Source organism: Eptatretus burgeri, chromosome 1 (assembly GCF_056783735.1).
Source record: "Eptatretus burgeri isolate ZD-2024b chromosome 1, Ebu_testis_v1, whole genome shotgun sequence".
NCBI lineage: Eukaryota > Metazoa > Chordata > Myxini > Myxiniformes > Myxinidae > Eptatretus > Eptatretus burgeri.
In genome coordinates, this window is record NC_140961.1 from 130,405,083 (window position 1) to 130,421,019 (window position 15,937).

The following is a 15,937-nucleotide window of genomic DNA, read 5'->3' on the forward strand; positions in this document are numbered from 1 at the left end:
CACCAAAATATTGGCACACAATCAAATTGCATGAAAATTGAAGTTTCCCACGCTTGTGGCTCGTGTGGTGAGTAGCATCACCTCTTGCTCAAGGCCTATCATTGTCCATGGAGGTTACATTGAGTGGAACTTGGTTAACCCCTGAAGGAAATCAGCTTTTCTTCTTCGATCGTATGCAGCACGAGGCTACAGGGTAGCATCATTGGCTGAGGGTGTGGATGTGCCGCTAATTTTGCTGGTTATGGCAGGATTTTGTAATTTGTTCAAAGTGCCGACAAAAGCTTGCATAATTTTCGCGAAGGACACCATGAGACCTTTAACGTCCACCAACTAATACCGGCAGACAGGACGCCTGTTTAATGTCCCTCCGAGTGACGGCACACACATTGATGTATCACCCTGCCTGTGAAACACCGGGATGACAGTTTGTAGCTGGGTAGGGATTCGAGTCCAGACTGGACAACTTCGAGGTGAGTGTAGGAATCAGCTGCAGAAGATCCATAAAATTGGACCAACATCACAATGAAAATCTGACGTTTTGGGCCTTACCCTTCGTCGGAGCAAAAGAGAAAACAATATGGGGAGTAGTTTGGTTTTTAACCACTGCCCTCCCCCCGCCCCCATTGTTCTCTCATGCTGACAAAGGGTAAGGCCTGAAATATGGGTTCTTTCTTTTACTCAGGGTGGATGAACCACCATTTAAGGTAATTTTTATCTATTCTGAAGATCAAAATGACTGCATCCATCAGGCTGATTTTCAGTGAATGGGTTCATGCCATGAGCATGTTCAAACTTTACTGTTGTTCAAACACGCATTACTGTTACTGCCAGAACCATACGGACATCCGATGCACTGCAGATGCAGGTGTGACCCAAATGACCCTGAAATATTAACAATGGTGGTTAAATCCTCATCATTTCCTTATGTATAATGCATGAATGTTTTGCATGCAGGTTTCTGCTGTTCCCTTTTTAAAAAAGAAAAGGCGCTTTCTCCATTGCCGGAGGTGTTTTTAGTAGATGTCCTAAAAGCTCTATATAGTGAGCAGAGAATCTCAACAAAAGCTCACTTGATTATATTGGTTAAAGGGTAGTCTCAGAAAAAAAAAGTGTGATTTAACTGGCAGGCAAACACATAGTGCAATATGTGCTGTAGAAAGAAAAATGTTTTAATAAAATGCATGTTGACAATAAAACAGTAGTTAACAAATTAATCTGGCATACTGGCAGCAGCCAGACATCTGGGTTTTTTTGTCTCCTTATGATGTATGAGGAAATTTCTTCCTGAAAAGATTTTCCTGAAATGCAATGATGCACCTCAGTTTGTTTGTTAAATGACAAATGTTTCCATGAAACATTGTTTGCAATATTTCCCTTTGTGTTTCACGATTGACAGATATAATATAGGCTATAAGACACACACACACACACACACACACACACACACACACACACACACACACACACACACACACACACACACACACACACACACACACACACACACACGGAAGCAGCCGAAAGGAACTCAGCCAAGTGCACAGAATGACAACTGTAGGACTGGCTGAGTCTGTGAAAAGTGCAACAGACTACTGAATCCAATATGTATGCAAATATGAAGACAGCAAGCCAGAGAAGGATTGCGAAACAAACGATTGAAATAAAAGACAAAATATGAAGTGAAATATCAACAGATATACACCGACAACTGAGAGAACGATAAAAGAGAAGGCGGTATACAAAAAAGTTGGACAGACTGGGTATAAACACAGAAGGCTCATCGGAATGGCGAAGAAGAGGTCAGCTCAACTGGGGTGGAGAACGAATTTTAATAAATACCCAGGACCAGAGACACGACATGAATGTCTTTAAGAAAATGGCAGGACTGAATCAATCGGCCAAGTGTAGGTAGAAGGTAGAAACAGAAAGCACGAGCCACCTCCTCTCTGGATGTTAAAAAAAACACTCATGTCAGAACAGCTGTACACACAGAGGCACAACAAGGTATGTAGAGTAATCCACCGGCACATCTGCAAAAACTTCAGTATCCCAGTCCCAGAAAACTCATGGAAACATGAACCAAAAGCAATAATTGAGAGCAAGGAAGTAACGCTCACATACCTGATGATCCCATTGATCGTGACCAAAGAAAACAAAGTATTGTGAACGGATATAGTATTTAGGTTTAAACAAATAAAAACACCATTGTTAATTGAAGTATCAGACCAAATACCAAGACGTCAAAAATGAAGTGTAAATATCGTGGAAGCTGAAGAGCACTAAAATTGTACCAGTGTTCATTGGAGCAACGGGAACAAGAAAGAAGTACCTCACGGAGGTGTTTAAAACCATCCCTAGGAGTATTACTACAAACAAACTACAGTTGCAAGCTGTCTGGTCGGTGATGATCCTGAAAAGATCCCTTGGAACAAAAACTTTGAGAACAAGGAAACTTCACAACTTGGGCCATGAATCATGATCCCTTACTGAAATGGAGGTGGATACTTTGGGACCAGGGAGGACTCCATTCCATCTTCTGAAACCTGCATTTGGAAATAACAACCAATGACACACACACACACACACACACACACACACACACACACACACACACACACACACACACACACACACACACACACACACACACACACACACACACACACACACACACACACACACACACACACACACACACACACGCACTTTTGGTTCACGTTCACGTAACACAACAAAATGTGACAAAAGTCGAGGGGTGTTTAATAATTCCGAAGGCACTGCGTATCCACAAATGCGTGCCTTAGTGGTGGGTCAGGCCACCCTGATGTGCTTCAAACCAGTGCATGGAAGATTTTTTTTGTTTGTTTCTTTGATTGCCCAATCCCACTCAGGCACATTCATTTCTGGATTTTAAAAGATTCAGCAATCCTTAGAAGTTGGTTCACACATTATATGTAACGTTAATGGCTGGATTCTACTTTCAAGGAGTTGAACAGAGAGGCACGAGATTTCAACACTGAAACAGCATGGCAACACTGTGGTGGTTTGTCCTGCTCTGTGGATAGAGCATCGGTGCTTTCAAAGCAAAGTCGTGATAAGAATGGTGCTGAGTAGTTTGCCGTTGCCTTATCAGCAGTCAGTCAGGGCAGCAATTTGAAATTTGTTCAGGATGTCAGCAATAACTCGTATCCGATTTGCAAATGACAAGGTTGGATATTTTACATCCAGAAACTAATGCCAGCAGAAGGAACACCTGGAAAGTGGGCCTACTGCCCGGAAAGCACCAATCCAACAGTTTACCGATGGGTCGGGAATGGATCTCAGGCTAGACAGCTCAGAGCTAAGTGCGCTCCCTTTGCACCATCCTGTTGGACTCGTGGCAAGTCTACTGTCATGAACATAAAACAATATTGCATCCACACTCAGCAAACACAGAGTATGCTGCATGATGATGCACCACCTTCGATCGTCACTCATAAACACTTTTAATTATTTGATTGTCTGTCATTTACATTTCAATAGGACTCCTTCATGATTTTCAGCTAAAAACAGAACATCCATATTTTCAAAAGTCTGTCTGTCTGTCAGGCTTTATTTCAAAGGTTCCTGTTGTTTGTCGTACAACAATAAAAATAGGACCGTGTGTCTTGAAGCTCACCTGGATCAGGAGTAAAGGTCACTCAAGCCCCCCCCCCTCCCTGCAGACTCCCTCAGACCCAGATTGTGTTATGCCATGAACAAACTTTAGTGCATCACGGGTGATGAAGGTTGTGATCAAGTTTCATTGAAAATGCGTGTGTAGTTTCGGAGAAGAGAGCAAATACCTATTTTGGGGGGGGGGGGTACGCCCCCTCCCTCCCCCCTCCCTCTCCGTAGACCATCTCAATGAGCGCAGATTTTGATGCAGTCAATACACCTTTGTTAGGCATCAAATATGAAGCTTGTAGCCAAGTTTTATCAAAATCGTGTGTTTGGTTGAAGCAAAAATGATTGAAGTGTTTACAGACTCACTGACTGACTTACTGACTCACCTACCAACACTGCTTAATCACTTAAGCTCACCAGGCTAAAGTCCAGGTGAGCTAAAAATGGTGGAGAGATAATAATCAATTTACTTGGACCAGAAATATAAAAAGTCGTACTTGCAATGGCAGGAGTATCTTCATTGGTGAATTCCCCAATTTCTGACGTCCAGGATGAAAGGAAGAAGTGCAATTGACGTCAATTTTTGGACCCCTTGGAGCGCATGTTTCATATGGTGTCGAGGAAGTGATTTTTGTCTCTTCGAGGAGACACTGCCTCTGGATTAATTAGCTGGGGGTACTCAGGGTCAGGTCATCGGTACAAAATAATCCCACCGGTCTCCCCACCAGGGTTGGGAGATGATTTACGCTTCTTGCCTGTACCTGTGGCAGTGCAAGTCGTTTACTGACCCTTGCTGGAGAGATGGGGGATTACTAACCATGACACAAAATATATTTGACTCTCCCTCCCTCACGCCTTCCCCAGGCCACTCCGGATGCTTCCGGTAATGATAATTTAATGCAAGTGTATTAGAGCTTCCATATATTGCAACTGGCATCTCCTTCTGATTTCTATTGTCACATCTTTCTCTTTCCAGGTCTTTGGTCAATCTTGACATTGCTGTTCACCCCAACATGAACCATCTCTGAGTTTATCTTCCACATTCTTTACTCCCTTCCATATTAGAACACAGGAAGATTTAACTTTACACTATTTACACCTGATCGTCTTACAATCTCAACACGTCGATCTTCTCGATTGACAATATTTTAGTATTTTTGGATTTAAATAAAGAGCAGCCTTTTTTCACTTTCCTTCTTCACTGTCTTCAGCAGTTTCATCAAGTTTTCTTTACTCTCTACCAACAGAGTGGTATCATCAGCATACCTAAGGTTGTTGATAAATTTTCCCACAATCCTGACTCCAGCCTCTATGCTATCCAAGTTTAATTTCCTCATGATGTACTCACAATAAATATTGAACAACTAAGGGGAGAGGATGCACCCCTGTTTGACCCCATTTTCAAAGCCAAACAATTATGTCTCTCCATAGCCTGTTCTTACTGTAGCTTCTTGTTTAGTGTACAAGGCTTCTTACCAGACATATCAGGTGCTATGACATGTCCATTGCTCTCAGCATTATCCACATCAATTCATCATCAACGCTGTCAAAGGCTTTGGGAATCCTTAGAGGGCAAAGCATGTCAATACAAGTCCAAGCACATTTTCAACGGCCAAGATCGGTAACTCATGGAAAACCATAAGACCAGCCTTCCCAAATTCGTCATCCAGGAACTATTTCAATACATATTGCACTGAATGTCCCTGGTCAACAGCAGGTACTCAGCTAATAATATAATCTATAAAACAGACACACCTTCCTTTGACATTCCCTTGCCCTTTCCATGATCGACCTCAGATTTGAAATTTGATCTCGTACCTCTTCCTCTACAGAAACCTTCTTGCTCAACGGGTATATCTCGCTTTATGAAGTCTTCGCTTCCCTGGTACAGACTGTAGACCAATTGCTTACATCTTTGAGCCGTACAATCCTGCTTCAAATGAATGTACAGAAACATAGGTGTTAGAATTTGGATTGCCTCTTCTCCAACTACGGTACCTTAAAGAGTTAACATTGGAATTTCATCAGCATCTGGTGCCTTTCTATTTGTCATCTATTTCAAGGATCTATGTACCTCACATTATATTACGATTGGTTCTTCCTCTTGTTGTCTTTCTTTGGAGTTTGCTATCATATTGCTATGTCTTTACCTCCGCCATCGAAGGTGAAGGAGGTTATGTTTTCACCCCTCTCTGTTTGTTTGTGTGTCTGTTTGTTTGTGGACAGGATATATCCAAAAGTTGCAGACAGATCCGGATGAAATTTTGTGGACAGGTTCGGTGTGTGGCAAGGACCAATCGATTAAATTTTGGTGAAGATCCAGCTCCCGATCCGAATTTGATAATTTTTAAATGATTCTTCACCATTGAGGGAGAGGGCTAAAAATGATATCTAGCATGATGGTGTTGTGGTTCTGCGAAAACGTATGCCTCTAAGGCAATGGCACCGAACATACAGTGATACACAGGCAGTTATTTCATTAGTATTCGTATAGTTAGTCCTTGCCTCATGTCAAGTGGATTAATCGGACGAATTGTGTTGCGTGGGACTCGTAGTTCATAACAATATATATATATATATATATATATATATATATATATATATATATATATATATATATATATATATATATATATATATATATACACAAATATATATATATATACACAAATATCTATCTCTTCAATCCTCACTCTGTCCTCCACAATAACCCTTTCGTTTTAGCCATTACACACAACAAGCATGCAAGCATGCACACCACTCAATGAACAATTTAGTAAGCACGCTGCGAGTGCCTCCCGCGTGCTCAATTGTGGGCATTTCTGGTGGGTGCATGCTGTGAGTGCCTCCTGTGGCTCGGATCGCCTGCCTCGTTGCTGACAAGACATCCTTCCTCGGGAGTTTGCGTGCCATTTTCCCATTCAAATTTGCACGCCAATTCTCAACCGACACCTTACTTCAATCCTCACCTCGCTCCACAAACCTCACCATCTTTACCATCACCATCTTTAATGCAGACGCCTCTCACGCACGGCAAAAATACTCCCACAACCCTTCACACTTCTATCTCGTTACAATTCGCCACTCTATTTCGAGCGCCGCATGGCGCCGGCCATTATTCTTGGCACCGCGAGGCGTTCCACCACGCTACAGACACCACAATTACCACCGCGTTTGCCCGGGAACATCCCGGGTGAGCGTCCTGGTTGATCATTATTACAACTGCCCTCATCCAGTCATCAAACCATGGCAAGACCATTAGGAACAAGGAGGGGTCGCGGGAAGGGTGATCTAGGGACTTGATTTGATTCCCAAATGTGCGTTGCGGCTCGTTGAGGAGCCCGTGGGTAGCGCTAAAGGTCCGCTACCATCCTACATCCAAACAATAATCAGCACACATTCGGGGCATGCTTGGGGCACACGCTCTCCATGTTAAGTGAGTAGCTCTGAGCCGCGTCAAGGCTAGCAAGCATCCGAGCTGGTTTCTGGTCCGGGAGCCTGGCAGGGCATGGCTAGGGCTGCTGTGGCCCAATAGAGGAGCGGGATTTGGGGCACAGCGCGTCACTATCTGGTCCTCGCCCCATCCTTCACCTGGGACTTATAAAAAGGAGCGGTGCGGAGCCGTTGAGAGCATCGAGATTGAGCAGAGAGCGTTGAGCATGTGTGACTGCCCTTCTTCATTCCCGTCGGCCATCTCAGTCTGTATGAGAGCATGCGAGTGGGCCTCACTGCCTTGCTATCAACATGCCACCACTCCCACGGAGGCAGATGGGGTCGCCAACTGGCCGCATACGGTGGATCAGTGGGGAGCACATGGCGCCACGAGTCCCAGTGAATGGACAAGGAGGAGATAACGTGCCATATCACGAGGTGGGAAAGCTCAGGCAGAGCGTCCCACGGAGGTACACGTTTAACGCATACAGATATTAACATGGTTAGGTTTGGGACCTTCCTTCTCATGCATCTATTCTTCCATCTTTCTATACACCCCTCTATCCTCTCTCCTGTGGATGCAATAGCCTGGTAGGTGAGCTGGAACAAAGAAGAACGAAATACTGATGCGCAATCACATTTCCCTCTTGCACTAGACCACACCCCTCATGTTGCATACATCGCACCTCCCAATCCCACATTTTAGACACCAGTATCCTTCGCACCTACCTCTCCCAAAGCGTCCTGGGCTGTGTTGGTCAGCCGACCATGCCAGGCATTTCGAGGGCGCTTATCCTCACCTTTCCCTCTCGTTCTTGGCTATCTCATTTTCCTCGGGTGTGTGTGTGTGTGTGTGTGTGTGTGTGTGTGTGTGTGTGTGTGTGTGTGTGTGTGTGTGTGTGTGTGTGTGTGTGTGTGTGTGTGTGTGTGTGTGTGTGGGTGTGATGGCACCTGTCATAGCATAAGTAAGACTGTAGAAGGTGGCTGTATCCACTTTTGCAAGTTATTGTCTTTTGCCGCACCCCACCAATTCCTTGCTATCCCCTGCTGTACATATAATAAAACCCCATTCACTGTGCCACATACCTTTCCTCATATTAAATAAATGTATTGTATGGAAATGTTCCCAGCTCATTTTCGTGTTTTCTTTCATTGGTCCAGCATGGCCCACACCCTAGTTTAGCCAGGACGTTATTCCCCAACAATCTCTTTTATAGCTGGTATGTGCTTGATAATTCCGCTCGGCTCCGTCTGATCTGGTAGGTGATCTGGTTTAAGCAAGTACGTACCAGCATGCTCCCTGGTAATGAGATCACGTGACCCTTAGGTAAACAATATTAGGCGGAGGACCCTAAGTCACGTGGTCGAGTTATTGGTGTTCGCTGTCGTTTAGCGACCCGCCGCGTCACGAAGTTATTCGTGTGCGATGGCCTGCGATTCCGGTGAGTCCGGTGAGAACCCGAGGTAGTTCACCCCTCATGGTCTTTCCACGACCCTGGGTCCGCAACAAATTGGTGTCAGAAGTGGGATATGAACCCCCCACTCCAAAAGACTCCCTTGGGAGTGCAGGATTCGTGACATTTGGAGTCAGGAGTGTGGGATTCGAACTCTGAACAGCATTTCACAGGGCACATTAAATTATTGATCACGATAATTGGTGTAAGGTGAAAAGAATGCTTGGAAATTTAAGGGAAAGAAATATATTTCATTCTGTGGTGATTAAACATGTGTGGGAAATAGCAGATGCACTCAAAATGGCGGTTCGGAGGGAAGGTAGTAGGAATGAAGGAAGCGAGCCGGGCCCGATATGTTCTCGTGGATCAGGCATTACGTGGCAGAGGTATGCGCTCCACCGAGTGCCCTTCTCATCTAAAATGTCTTCAACCTCTTGTAACAATTTATATGACAGTCTGTCAACCAGGTCCAGCTCTGCAAAATGATTTTAAAAAATCTTTATTGCATATTATATAGATATGTTTTTAAGATCATAACTGATCGGACTTTATTTTTATTTTTTTCACCTTTCTCAGTCTGACTGATAGTTTTGCCACAAGGCGTTCATGGTCTGTCCCATAGTCTATTTCTGGCAGAGTGTTGTTGGATTGCACAGCACTTCTCCATCTCTTATTGGTTAGAATGTGGTCAATCTGATTTGTGTTGCCCATAAGGTGAAGTCCATGTGTTTCATATACACTTGGGCTGTTTGAACCAAGTGTTTGTGATTACAAGCTCATTGTCCACACAGAACTCCAGCATTCCTTCCCATGGCTCATTTCAAATACCAAGTCCATGCTTTCACGCAATCACTGGTGCTCCTGCTTCTCCATTTTTTGCATTCCAGTCTCCCATAAAAATTAAAACATCTCCGTTAGGCACCTGTTCTACCACTTCCTGTAACTTTCCAGAAACTCTTCCGCATTTTTTTTCATCTGCTGCAGAAGTTGGAGCAAATATCTGAATGATGGTGGCGTTCGCTAGATGTCCTTTCATCCACACTGATATTAACCTATCATTGACTTGGTTGTATTCTATTATATTGACCCTGCTATCTTCTTTTTGCAAATCACTGCCACTCCATTTCCTTTACAGGTTTTGTGACCAGAAAATAACACTTTGTAATCATCACATTGAAACTGCTGCAAACCAGTTCATCAAAGTTTACTTATCCCCAAAATTTCAGTTCTTGTCTTGGCCACTTCTTTATTACATCTTTCTTTCCTTTATTCAATGACCAGACATTGCATGTTCCAACTTTGTGAACGTTTGAGAAACTTCCAACGACAGTTTGAATTTCATTTCTAGCGACCTCAGCGACTGGATTTCCTTGTGGGTTTGATCTAGTCCCATCATAACGGCCAGTCCTGCTCATCAAAACACTTTTCTCTTCCTCAGTAGCCATTTGTGTGCTTTTAATCCTTGTGGGAAGGAGTGTGGTGAGGGGAAGGGGTTATCATATGGCACCATAGTTTTATCTCTTCGATTTCTGATCATGATTGTTTTCTTGGCATGTGTGGAAGTGGTTTGTCATTATATTGCCAGAGGTATAAGCTCCACCAAGTTTCGTTCTAGTTTGATGGATGATCCTCGCTGTTGCTCTTCATAAGAAAATCCCCTGCCAAGCATCAAGGCCATTCAGCCATTACTGACAATATATACCAGCGACCTGTATGGCGATCCACCAACTGCCCCATGGCTTAACGGATCAGGAGGCTAAACTAGGGTGGTACCCCTTGCCCAAGCATGGCCCATGGGTTAACGCATGCAAATACCACCTCATTGAAGAAGAATTGCTGTCTTTGTCCTGTTAAACCTTCAGCCTTTTGTTTCAACCAGTGTGCCCATTGGTCCACTGAACCAAATTTTCATTGATCTTCATGGCCTTGTAGCTTACCCACCTGCTGTACTGCTTGAGTATTATCTTTGCCTTTCACCAAACCCAGCTGTGTTTGGGCTTGGACAGGGGTGGGGGTGGGGGGGGGGATTATACGTTCGTTATTATTATTGCCAAATTATACTACAATTAGTATTGTTGTTAATATTATTAGTATTAATTAATACATGCTTTGTTACAAAGTTATCATTCTCTTTTCTTTGTTATTATCCTCACCAGAGGAGAGGGTATTGCATTTGGGTCCGTTTGTTTGTCTGTCTGTTTGTTTGTTACTTGCAAAATCTTCGATCTTTCAAGTATATTGGTCAGTCAATTTTGTTATTCTGTCTGTTCCTCTGTCTGTTTGTTTGTCAATCGCCGACAGGTCAAAATTTGAAACCTATATTCACAAAACTTTTCTAAATTGTAGAGGAAGTCTCAACTGAGAAACCTATTGATGTTGAGGTCAAAGGTCATCTTGAGGTCAAATTTCGAAAATAATTTTTCATCCGAATGACTTGATATTCAAACAGGATTTGCAAATTGCGTCACTGATTTGGGAAACCAGCTACTTGAGGTCAAAAGGTCAAAGGTCATCTCAAGTTAAAACTTCTAAAATCTATTTTTATCTGAAAAATCGTCAATTTTCATCCGATCAACTTGAAAATTAAACAGCCATTTCAAAGTACATCACTGAATTGGGAAACCAACTATTTTTGAGTTCAAAAGGTCAACTCAAGGGCAAACTTCTGAAATCATCAACTTTGAACTGAAAAATTGTCAATTTACATCCTATTAACTTGAAAGTTGAACAGGATTTGCATAATCCATCACTGAATTGGGAAAACAACTATTTTGAGGTCAAAAGGTCAAAGGTCAACTCATGGTCAAACTTCTAAAATCATCAAATTTCATCTGAAAAATCGTTAATTTTCATCCGATTAACCTGAAAATTAAGCAGCAATTGCAAAGTGCATCATTGAATTTGGAAACCAACTATTTTTGAGGTCAAAGGTCAACTCAAGGTCAAACTTCTGAAATCAATTTGAACCTGAAAAATAATCAAATTTCATCTGATTGACCTGAGCTTTGATTAAGATTGTCAATTTTAATCTTAATAAAATCGACAATTTGATGTATTCGTGACAACCTTTAGAGAGGGGGTGGATTTTGCAAGTATCGTGCTCTGCACGACGTCTTTTTCTTGTTTGTTTGTTTGTCCGCACAGATCCTTAGTATTTTTCCCCGCAACTGCTTGTCAGATTGAGGCGAAATTTTCAACATAGATTCAAGATTGATGTAATTAATGATCAGGTATGTATCGGGGTGGAGCCCCAAAGATTGCTGAGCAGTGATTCGCCAAATTCAAATCTGTCCGCAGTGCTTTGTATCTGCCCAAAACCAACCACGATGGTGTGCTATTAATGAAGCATTTTTATGAAAACATTATTAACGAGGCATTTAAATAAATACATTTTAAAACATTTTCAGTGGTTGCTCAGGTGTGCAGTAGATCACACGGGCAATTTGCTAAAATGACAGTTTCTGTGTTTGAATAACAACTTAATTCAATGGTTAGCATAATTGACGTACTGGGTAATAGAATGTAATGTCATGTAATCTACAATGTTAAGTGTGCATGCCATGTAATATAATATGTGATGATTATTATGAATATATGATAATACCTTAAACCCTCTGGTAAGAAAGGTAAATTTCTGCAGGTAAAGCTATTAGTTGAAAACACTGAATAATGAGGATGCATTGCAGGTTGACTGATTGTCTGGACACAGCTGAGGTTTTTGGATCTAGCGATGTAGACCCATGACCGTGGTTTGTCGACCCACTGTTTGGAGAGGTTCTGGGCTGAAAGGGTCGAAATCTCCAAGAAGAACAGAGCCCAGCTGATGGTTCCGGCAGTCAGAAAATCGTCCAATTGCCAACAGGTTCATAAGGTCCTTACTTTAGGTAAGTAACTATTTCAAGGTTTGCACTAAGAGAAAGTGAAGCATAGGATGATGTCGAATTAGTATCATTTACAACATCCTTGAAATGTTAATAAAATGCTTTAGGAACAGCTGTCATTGTTCATTGAATGATTCGATTTGTGTGGAACAGACCTCTGAAAAAAAAAAAAACACGTGTGCGTGTGCTCTGGGCGTGCATACGTGGGGTATGGAAAATCCCTTTGTGCAGAGTTTTGCCAGAGTGCACATATAATATCTGGTGAAACACAACTGGCTGGAAATCAGCCAGAGAGCATTGCGTATGCCTGGGAACGGCCCTTTAGCTCTACACCAGGCCTCAGGCCAAACACAGCAAGGCATGGCCCCTCGTGGCGAGGTTTCCAGGCCTACGCTGGCCCTTTAGAATGAGAGGAATGCCGAAGCGGGTCAGTGCGCCCAAACTCCCACGAAGCAGCTTGCACCTAAAGGCCACACAGAGGAATGCTCGTGGATCAAATGCAACTCACCAATGTACAAGAAGAGGTGCAGTGTTTCCTGATAGGCCTTTTCATAAAGAGTCCTTCCATCCATACTTCCAACCTGACTCACCACCTGGCAAGATTTTTCATTTGTCACTCGCAAAGGCTGTTTAATTGAAATTGTACTTGTGCCCACATCGGCAGTTTGCAGTATAAACAGAAACCATTAGTGACTCAAAGTTCTCAAAAACAATACTTAGGGTACTTTCCATGAGTCATTCGTTGGGAAGTTTTCAACAATGTTGGGAATTTTGACTTTGGCAAGCCAGCTCAACAGTTTTCAATGTCACTGCAGTTCCTTTTCAATCATTTTCAAATCACGTGAATGATGGAGGTCTATCATTTTTTTGTTTTTCTGTCCACTGTCTGCCTTTGTCCATGATTATTTATTTTTTACTGTATGCGTGTAGTCTACCATTTTAGATGAGTAAAAGGGCACGCTATTCTGTTCCACAGTGGCACATTTTGGGTAAATCATGTCGAAAATAATTCCTTCATGTGAGACAGATATTGGTTCCTTCAAGTGAATAAAAGGAGCGGGGGGAGGATGTAGTGGAATGGGGTAGGAGGGAGATAGATGGAAAATGAGGGTTGGAGAGAATAGGAGTAAGGGGGAGAGAAGAGGAAGTTGTTGAAGATATGTGGGGATAGAAGATGGGGGGAGGTAGTGGAATTCAGACATTATGCCAGATTATTTTGTGTACAATGCCATTATTACAGACGAGTTATCGCCGGCATCATGGCCAGATTTCAAATTACTGCCCTGACTACTGCTGGGAAGGCAACGGTCGTAGCCAGCCTGTAGATCGAAGTGCATTTTGATAGTCCTTCTGCTACATGTCATGACAACTCAACTTCCTGAGTGCATCTGTTTTCAAAGGCCATATCCCGAGAGTTAAATCCAAATATCCCATCAAGACCCAACCTGGGAGAGTGCCGACAAGACAGTATGTTAGTGCCACGGGTTTGGCGAGGTGCCTACCTCTTATCACCCCCAAAGGCAGACCAGCGGCCTCAGAGGCCTAAATGACAGGAGATCTGTGGCCATAATTGAGCCATTTTCAGCTTTCCGATCTCCGGTGCTTGGCAGGCTCAAGTGTTATTTAATCACCGGACCCTGGTTTATGTGAGTGCGGCAGGAGTGAATAGTGGGCAGAGCCCTGCCATCATCAAGCGCTGTGAATTCCTCAGTTCCTGTGTCTGCCAGATTAACGTCCTTATGGACTTGCAAATATGAAAATCCCACGTCTTAAATCACACTCATTATGTGTGGTACAGGAACATAATTCCCAGAGTGGGCCACTGCGTTCTGAGGACGCTACCTCACTAGTCAGTCCCCACCAATTTCTTTGAATTTCATTTGACATCCAATTTCCTCATATATCCGAATAGGACGTCCTTTTGCTTGTCCAGACTGATGCCCGATGTCCACGGAACACGCCAAATGAGGGCAGATATGGAAGCGGTTTGGAAACCTTCCGTGTGCCAAAGCCACCACATATTGCAGGTTTTCCTTCCGCTCGTCGATCAGACCACATGAGATTTGGGTTGGTGTGGGTTGGTGTAATTTGGTTTGGATTCCAGTCGGTCTCATCGATACTTACGTAACATTCTTGCAACCGGTAAAAGTTTCAAATGCAATCACAATATCGCACGTCAGTATGGTCCCATGCATGTATCAAACTAATTCACTGTGTGTATAATCTCAGGTCTGAATATTAACACCATAAATGCAGTCACAAAAGCAAGACAATCGCACAAAATTCCCTTTTTTTTTCTAAAAAAAAAAAAAGTTTGCTTTCAATAATTATTAATCTTGCTCTATTTTGTTGAAGGCAAATATGAATCACAGCTTTCTGTAATTTTGTTGGGTTTAAAATAAAAAAATAAAAAAACCCCAAAACATCATTGTCGAGAAATATTCAAAAATTCCAATTCCAAGGACAATTTGCTTGAGACTCATACATTAAAAGAGAGATGCTTCGCTGGCTTCTTATTCTGCAAGAAACTACTTTTCGAAAAATCAGTGAAGCAGCAGAATTATTTCATGCTTCAAGCTCACAATAAGAGTTCGATAAATTTTGTGATTGTCGCTGAATGATCTCTCGAGTGAACAGAAAGATGATTGGGATTCATCGGCAAATTCAGTCTGCTGGCTGCATCATTACTGAGGTGGCAGCTATACCACTGATGCACTGCCCCTGTATATCCTGGCAGCAATTTAGAATTTGATCAGAATTCTAGCAAACAAGAGACATTCTTTTTTTGAAAGATACAATGGAATCTTCACAAGTGATTGTGAGCAGACAGAACAGCATAGGTTAGCACAATTCAGGATGCAACACCATGCCTGCAACCTTTCCAGGGAAAGAAGTCAAGCACTTATGTAAGAGGTTTGAGTAATCAAGCTTGGTGTGAAAGTATTTAAATAACCTCACGGTTAAACGGCCAAACAACAAATACAAGCAAACTGTGACTAAGTCAACGGTGGTGTGACCTATCATGCCTGTGTCACCAGCATGACATTAAAACTCCCTGGAGAGGCTGCAATCAGTGACATATCTCAACTCTGTTACAGAATTACAAAGTTGGAGTTAAAGAGAGAAAATTGTCCGCCAGTGAGGCGCAGAGGTTACCTTTGAGCTGCGTAATCTGGGTTTGATTCTCGACCTGACTGCGTAATTTGGGTTTGATTCTCGACCTTACTATAAACTGTCAGATTGGAGCTTCACAGGCAAGGAATTTAATCATAAAATGTGCTGTCCCTCAGATCCATGTTAAGCTGGGTATCCCATATTCTAGCATGAGTTGGTGGACATGAAAAATAGCGTGGTGCTTTTTAAGAAGAGTTGGCAAGGCAGTTGGTGAATGACTTGGCCAACAGTCCAAGCTCTATGAGCCAACTACTCTAATTTATTTTGGTAATGAGTACAGTGTTAAATAGAGAAAAGTAAACTCATGAGTAAGCATCAATGCTTGAGCTACATATTGAATTGAAATTGAAT

At 42.6% G+C, this 15,937-nt stretch overlaps 1 long non-coding RNA gene across 1 annotated transcript in view; it reads left to right on the top strand.

Moving 5' to 3' along the window:
• LOC147035417 (uncharacterized) overlaps positions 1–14,872 on the top strand; it is a 19,787-nt gene extending 4,915 nt beyond the window's left edge. Inside the window, exon 3 of the long non-coding RNA XR_015062370.1 lies at positions 12,218–14,872. This is a non-coding gene — a long non-coding RNA (uncharacterized LOC147035417). The remainder of the gene's footprint in view (positions 1–12,217) is intronic.
• The last annotated feature ends 1,065 nt before the right edge of the window (positions 14,873–15,937 follow it).